This window comes from Oncorhynchus gorbuscha, unplaced genomic scaffold (assembly GCF_021184085.1).
Source record: "Oncorhynchus gorbuscha isolate QuinsamMale2020 ecotype Even-year unplaced genomic scaffold, OgorEven_v1.0 Un_scaffold_4573, whole genome shotgun sequence".
In the NCBI taxonomy this organism is placed as follows: Eukaryota; Metazoa; Chordata; class Actinopteri; order Salmoniformes; family Salmonidae; genus Oncorhynchus; species Oncorhynchus gorbuscha.
Window position 1 is genome coordinate 1 of NW_025748560.1, and position 6,476 is coordinate 6,476.

The 6,476-nt window shown below is 39.2% G+C and overlaps 1 pseudogene; it reads right to left on the minus strand.

The window, feature by feature from the left end:
* Positions 1-388: 388 nt before the first annotated feature.
* LOC124028644 lies at positions 389-5,976 on the minus strand (annotated as a pseudogene).
* Between the last annotated feature and the right edge of the window lie 500 nt (positions 5,977-6,476).

Here is a 6,476-nt window from a genome sequence, read left to right on the forward strand (position 1 = left end):
TGACTAACGAGGTGACACCAATCAATCTCTTCCATTTCAGAGCCTGGATTTTTCCCCTAAGGCTAATATCCAAATTTTGTTGAAATCAATTGATAAGGGGGCAAACGTTTAGGCTTCTACATTGTGACACTATTAAAATAATCCTAAAAAAATGTTAAAACATTCTACATTGTGACATTAATTAGTTGAAATCATGAAACAACTACTTCATGTATGTATTTTCTAATATTTGATCAGAGATCATTTATCAGATTATCTCTGGTCACAGCTATGAGCTTTCTCTCCTGTGTGTTCTCTGGTGAAGAGTCAGAGAGCCAGATGAAGCAAATCTCTTCCCACATTGACCACAGCTATAAGGTTTCTCTCCTGTGTGTTTTCTCTGGTGCACTGTCAGCTCTCCAGATTGACCAAAACCCTTCCCACATTGATTACAGCTATACGGTTTCTCTCCTGTGTGTTCTCTGGTGTTGAGTCAGGTGGACAGATCGAATAAAACCCTTCCCACATTGATTACAGCTATTAGGTTTCTCTCCTGTGTGTATTCTCTGGTGTTGAGTCAGAGAGCCACATGTAGTAAAACACTTCCCACATTGACCACAGCTAAAAGGTTTCTCTCCTGTGTGTGTTCTATGGTGTACAGTCAGAGTGCTAGATGTAGTGAAACTCTTCCCACATTCACCACAGATATAAGGTTTCTCTCCTGTGTGTATTCTCTGGTGCACTGTCAGCTCTCCAGATCCACCAAAACTCTTCCCACATTCACCACAGCTATAAGGTTTATTTCCTGTGTGTGTTCTCTGGTGTTGAGTCAGAGAGCCAGATGAAGTAAAACACTTCCCACATTGACCACAGCTATAAGGTCTCTCTCATGTGTGTATTCTCTGGTGTTCAGTCAGAGTGCTGGATGTAGTAAAACTCTTCCTACATTGACAACAGCTAAAAGGTTTCTCTCCTGTGTGTGTTCTCTGGTGTACAGTCAGAGTGCTAGAGGCAGAAAAACTCTTCTCACATTGACCACAGCTATAAGGTTTCTCTCCTGTGTGTGTTCTCTGATGAATTTTAATGCCTGATGAGGTGAATCTCTTCCCACAGTCAGAGCAGCAGTGAGTTCTCCTCCCTGTGGATCTCTGCAAGTGTTTCTTGAGGTGTTCTGATCTGGAGAGACTATTCTCTGCCTCTTCAGCATCACAAGGTTGTTGAGGCTCCCCAGAGGATCCACGATAGTCAAGTATATCTCCTGTGTGAACAACAAAGTCAGACAGATGATTAAAGGCCCACAACAGCGGTAATCCACTGTAAAGGTGTTCTGATCTGGAGAGACTATTCTCTGCCTCTTCAGCATCACAAGGTTGTTGAGGCTCCCCAGAGGATCCACGATAGTCAAGTATATCTCCTGTGTGAACAACAAAGTCAGACAGATGATTAAAGGCCCACAACAGTGGTAATCCACTGTAAAGGTGTTCTGATCTGGAGAGACTATTCTCTGCCTCTTCAGCATCACAAGGTTGTTGAGGCTCCCCAGAGGATCCACGATAGTCAAGTATATCTCCTGTGTGAACAACAAAGTCAGACAGATGATTAAAGGCCCACAACAGCGGTAATCCACTGTAAAAGGTGATGCTAACAGCGTAGCCATGATGTTGTACAACAATTGACGTCTGTAATGAATGTTAAAACTATCTATAACTGTCTTAAAACGAGTAAGAATAGTCATATTTTGTCTTGTTTTCATATTAGTAGTAACATCCATGATTGTAGGCTAAAATTGCAGCACGAGGGCAATGTGACTGCAGAAACTCCTCCCTGCCAATGAGGAAACCGATAGTTATGGATGTACTATATCTGCCTGGAGCAAAAATGGTGAGCAAAGATTTTAGTTTTTCACAATGTATTCTGAATATGAATGGGGGAAAACTCAGGGGAGTAACCTCCATTTCCAGGTTGCTTATGAGTCATTTTCACACTACTTTGGGTGTTAATTGTAACGCTCGATTGAATGTCCTGTTTAATATAATGGTTGCTACAGTATTATGAATTATGTGTAATTATTGAAGAACCGCATTAATGACAGTATCCATTTGGGTGTCAAGAAAGTTAAGATTTTATTTTTTATTTCACCTTTATTTAACCAGGAAAGTCAGTTGAGAACAAGTTCTCATTTACAACTGCGACCTGGCCAAGATAAAGCAAAGCAGTGTGACAAAAAAACAACAGAGTTACACGTGGAATAAACAAACATGCAGTCAATAACACAATAGAAAAATCTATAAACAGTGTGTGCAAATTGAGTAAGGAGGTAAGGCAATAAATAGGCCGCAGTAGAGAAGTAATTACAATTGAACAAATTAACACTCGAGTGATAGATGTGCAAGTAGAAATACTGGTGTGCAAAAGAGCAAAAAAAGTCAATAAAAACATGGGGATGAGGTAGGCAGTTGGATGGGCTATTTACAGATGGGCTATGTACAGCTGCAGCGATTGGTAAGCTGCTCAGATAGCTGATGCTTACAGTTAGTGAGGGAGATATAAGTCTCCAACTTCAGCGATTTTTGCAATTCGTTCCAGTCTTTGGCAGCAGAGAACTGGAAGGAAAGGCGGCCAAAGAGGTGTTGGCTTTGGGGATGACCAGTGAGATATACCTCCTGGAGCACGTACTATGGGTGGGTGTTGCTATGGTGACCAGTGAGCTGAATTAAGGGGGAGCTTTCCCTAGCAAAGACTTATAGATGACCTGGAGCCAGTGGGTTTGGTGATGAATATGTAGCGAGGGCCAGCCATTGTAAGTCAGAACCGTCCAGAGTAGTGATGCTAGTCAGGCGGGCGGGTGCGGGCAGCGATCGGTTAAAGAGCATGCATTTAGTTTTACTTGTGTTTAAGAGCAGTTGAAGGCCACAGAAGGAGTGTTATATGGCATTGAAGCTTGTTTGGAGGTTTGTTAACTCTTGGATCTACCCATCCCGGATCCGGGAGAATTGTCATCAACTGACACTAAGTAGCATATCGCAACGGACAAAAAATCTTACTAGAAAATATTCATATTCATGAAATCACAAGTGAAATATATTCAAACACAGCTTAGCCTTTTGTTAATCACCCTGTCATCTCAGATTTTGAAAATATGCTTTACAGCCAGCAAGACAAGCATTTGTGTAAGTTTATCGATAGCCTAGCTAGCATTATGTCTTGCTAGCAGCAGGCAATCTGGTCACGCAAATCAGAAAAGCAATCAAATTAAATCGTTTACCTTTGATGAGCTTCGGATGTTTTCACTCACGAGACTCCCAGTTATAGCAAATGTTTGTTTTTTTCCAAAAATATTATTTTTGTAGCTGAAATAACTCTTCACGTTTGGCTGAGAATTCGACCAGAAATTGCGGTCATGATTTCGCCGAAAAATATTCCAAATTAGCAACAGGAACATGGCAAACGTTGTTTATAATCAAGTTGTTTTTCAAATATCTATTCGATAATATATCAACCGGGACAGGTGGATTCTTAGTAGGAAAGAGAGAAACAATGGCCGCATTTGTCTTTTACGCACAAAACACTCTGAGACCTACTGGAGGACCCATAACTTCACTAACAACAACATAGACCTACTGTAGGACCCATAACTTCACGTAACAACAACATAGACCTACTGTAGGACCCATAACTTCACGTAACAACAACATAGACCTAGGACTATAAATCATTTCATATTTCAGGTGGTACATGGAAACTAAAATGTCTTTGTCATGACATTTCATAACCAGATAAGTTTGTGAATAATCCCACTAGGCTACTCTGTAATGTGTTGTCATTCTAAATGTCCTGAATAAAGGAAAATAGCTCTGTGTGTTGTATAATAGCCTATCCATCAAGGAACAGTTCTCTACACATTATGAGCTAAGTATCTCTGTGTCCAAACAGACTAACGAGACCCTACAGTAAATCAAGCAGACAATAACACATTATAAACACCAATTTGTTAGGGATGTTGGATCCAACGTGGAGCACGGCATAACTGTCTTTACCAGAGTAATGAATGAAGAAGCACTTTGGTTGTTGTTGCATGTCGTGATGTTTGTCATTTGACTGGAATTCAGAAAATTATTTCCTGGATCAGCTTTTGATAGTTGAACATGTGACTGTAACTAAACAGCTACAGTATAAAGAATGATGTGTAATTATTGAAGAACCGTGTTAATGACAGTATTGATTTGGGTGTTGTAAATAAAGTTAAGGTGACTCTCGGTTAGAACCACTGGATTTTGCAAACTCAAATGATTTATAATTTCTGTGCCCATGAAAACTGTTTTCCCAGCGTAATATAAGGAGACACTAAATGTTACGTAGGTAGAGTGCATTTCAGAGATCTGACTCCCAAAAAATGTACTAATAGGACAATAATCTAAACCACAAGGCCAAATCTACACTGAAGGAGCTTACCAAGATGACATTGAATGTTCCTGAGTGGCCTAATTACAGTTTGGACTTAAATCGTATTGAAAGTCTCTGGTAAGACTTGAAAATGGCTTTCTAGATCAAAAACCGACTTGACAGAAAAGGAAGGATTTTAAAAAGAATAATGAATTTCACATGAAGATCAGTCGCCTATTGGATGACATCACGACTTCCCATCAAGCCAACTCCTTAAATACCTTACTATGACATCACTCACTATTTTGCTCAAAACATTTAACATTTTGTTTCCCTTTAGTGTGTTTATACTTTACTGTATCTATATATCACTTTTCAATAGGAAAAGTTAAAAATCACTGGAGGACGTCATGAACAATTCCTACAATACAAAAACATATTCAAGAGTAGAACGCCCTTTTAAAATTCACACATTAGTTCAACAACTGCAGAGTTTGTGCCCCTGTTTTATAAGATAGTACTCACTGTATTTACTGGTGTTAATCAGATCAATGTCCCTGTTTTATAAGATAGTACTCACTGTATTTACTGGTGTTAATCAGATCAATGTCCCTGTTTTATAAGATAGTACTCACTGTATTTACTGGTGTTAATCAGATCAATGTCCCTGTTTTATAAGATAGTACTCACTGTACTCACTGGTGTTAATCATATCAATGTCCCTGTTTTATAAGTTAGTACTCACTGTATTTACTGGTGTTAATCAGATCAATGTCCCTGTTTTATAAGATAGTACTCACTGTACTCACTGGTGTTAATCATATCAATGTCCCTGTTTTATAAGTTAGTACTCACTGTATTTACTGGTGTTAATCAGATCAATGTCCCTGTTTTATAAGATAGTACTCACTGTACTCACTGGTGTTAATCAGATCAATGTCCCTGTTTTATAAGTTAGTACTCACTGTATTTACTGGTGTTAATCAGATCAATGTCCCTGTTTTATAAGATAGTACTCACTGTACTTACTGGTGTTAATCAGTTCTCCAGTCTTCCCTTCTTCGTCCTCTAATGTGACAGTAATCTCCCCCTCTTCGTCCTTCATTAAAAAAACGTCTTCATCTTCTTTCAATGTCACAGTAACCTCCTTCTCTCCAAAACCTGCATCCTCCTCTTTCTCTTCCTCCTCTTCTTTTACTGTAACATCCTCCTCTTTCACTCTGAACGCGTCTTCCTCGTCTTTCACTGAAACGTCTTCCTCCACCTCTTTCACAGCCCCACCCTCTACTTGTTCTTGTATTGTAACAGCCTCCTCTTTGACGAGAGCTTCTTTCTCCATCCAGCAGACCTCCTCTTCTTTATCAGGAGGAGAGTAGCTTTGTGAACTCATGGTCGGGGATAACAGCTAGTTAGCATTAGCGACTAGACTAGTGCTAACTTGACCAGACAGCTAATTGACTTACAACGTAAATATTCAATTAAATGGGGTATCTAGTTGTTTCCACATAAGTATGTTTAAATCATAGTGGCAAATAAACCACGAAATTGTCTAAAGAGCTTGAATGTTCCGACTTTGTTGTCTAGCGAGCTACCGAGGTGGTTGCAGTTGTTGAAGAAGCGTTCCGTCCACTAGATTATACGTCACAGTAGAAACATCGCCGGAAAGACATATATCGCCATCTGCTGTCTGGAGGGAGGAAACGCAGTTGAGGAGGGAAAAATATTTTTCTTCATTGAATTATAAAATTATAAAGCAGTTCAGGGAATCGTTTTTTCCTCTATTAAATAAGAATATTGTATCAACACGTACAAAGAGCAACAACTGTTGTTTGATTAGTTCAGATTTTTTTATGAGAATTTAAAACAAACTCTCCATCTACTCCACATCTGTATTTCTGATTCAGTCAAATAACTAGATATCAAAATAAGCACCTTGTTATTGTTAACCTTGATAAAGATTAGCAAAAGTGTATGTATAAAATAAATAAATCAACTTTACCCACTACCAGGATATTTTAGCCCAAAACCTTGTTACCTCTCTGCTAGGAGGCTGAACCTTGGCCATAAATGGATCTTCCAGCAAGACACATCAACATCCACGAAGAAACGACAAA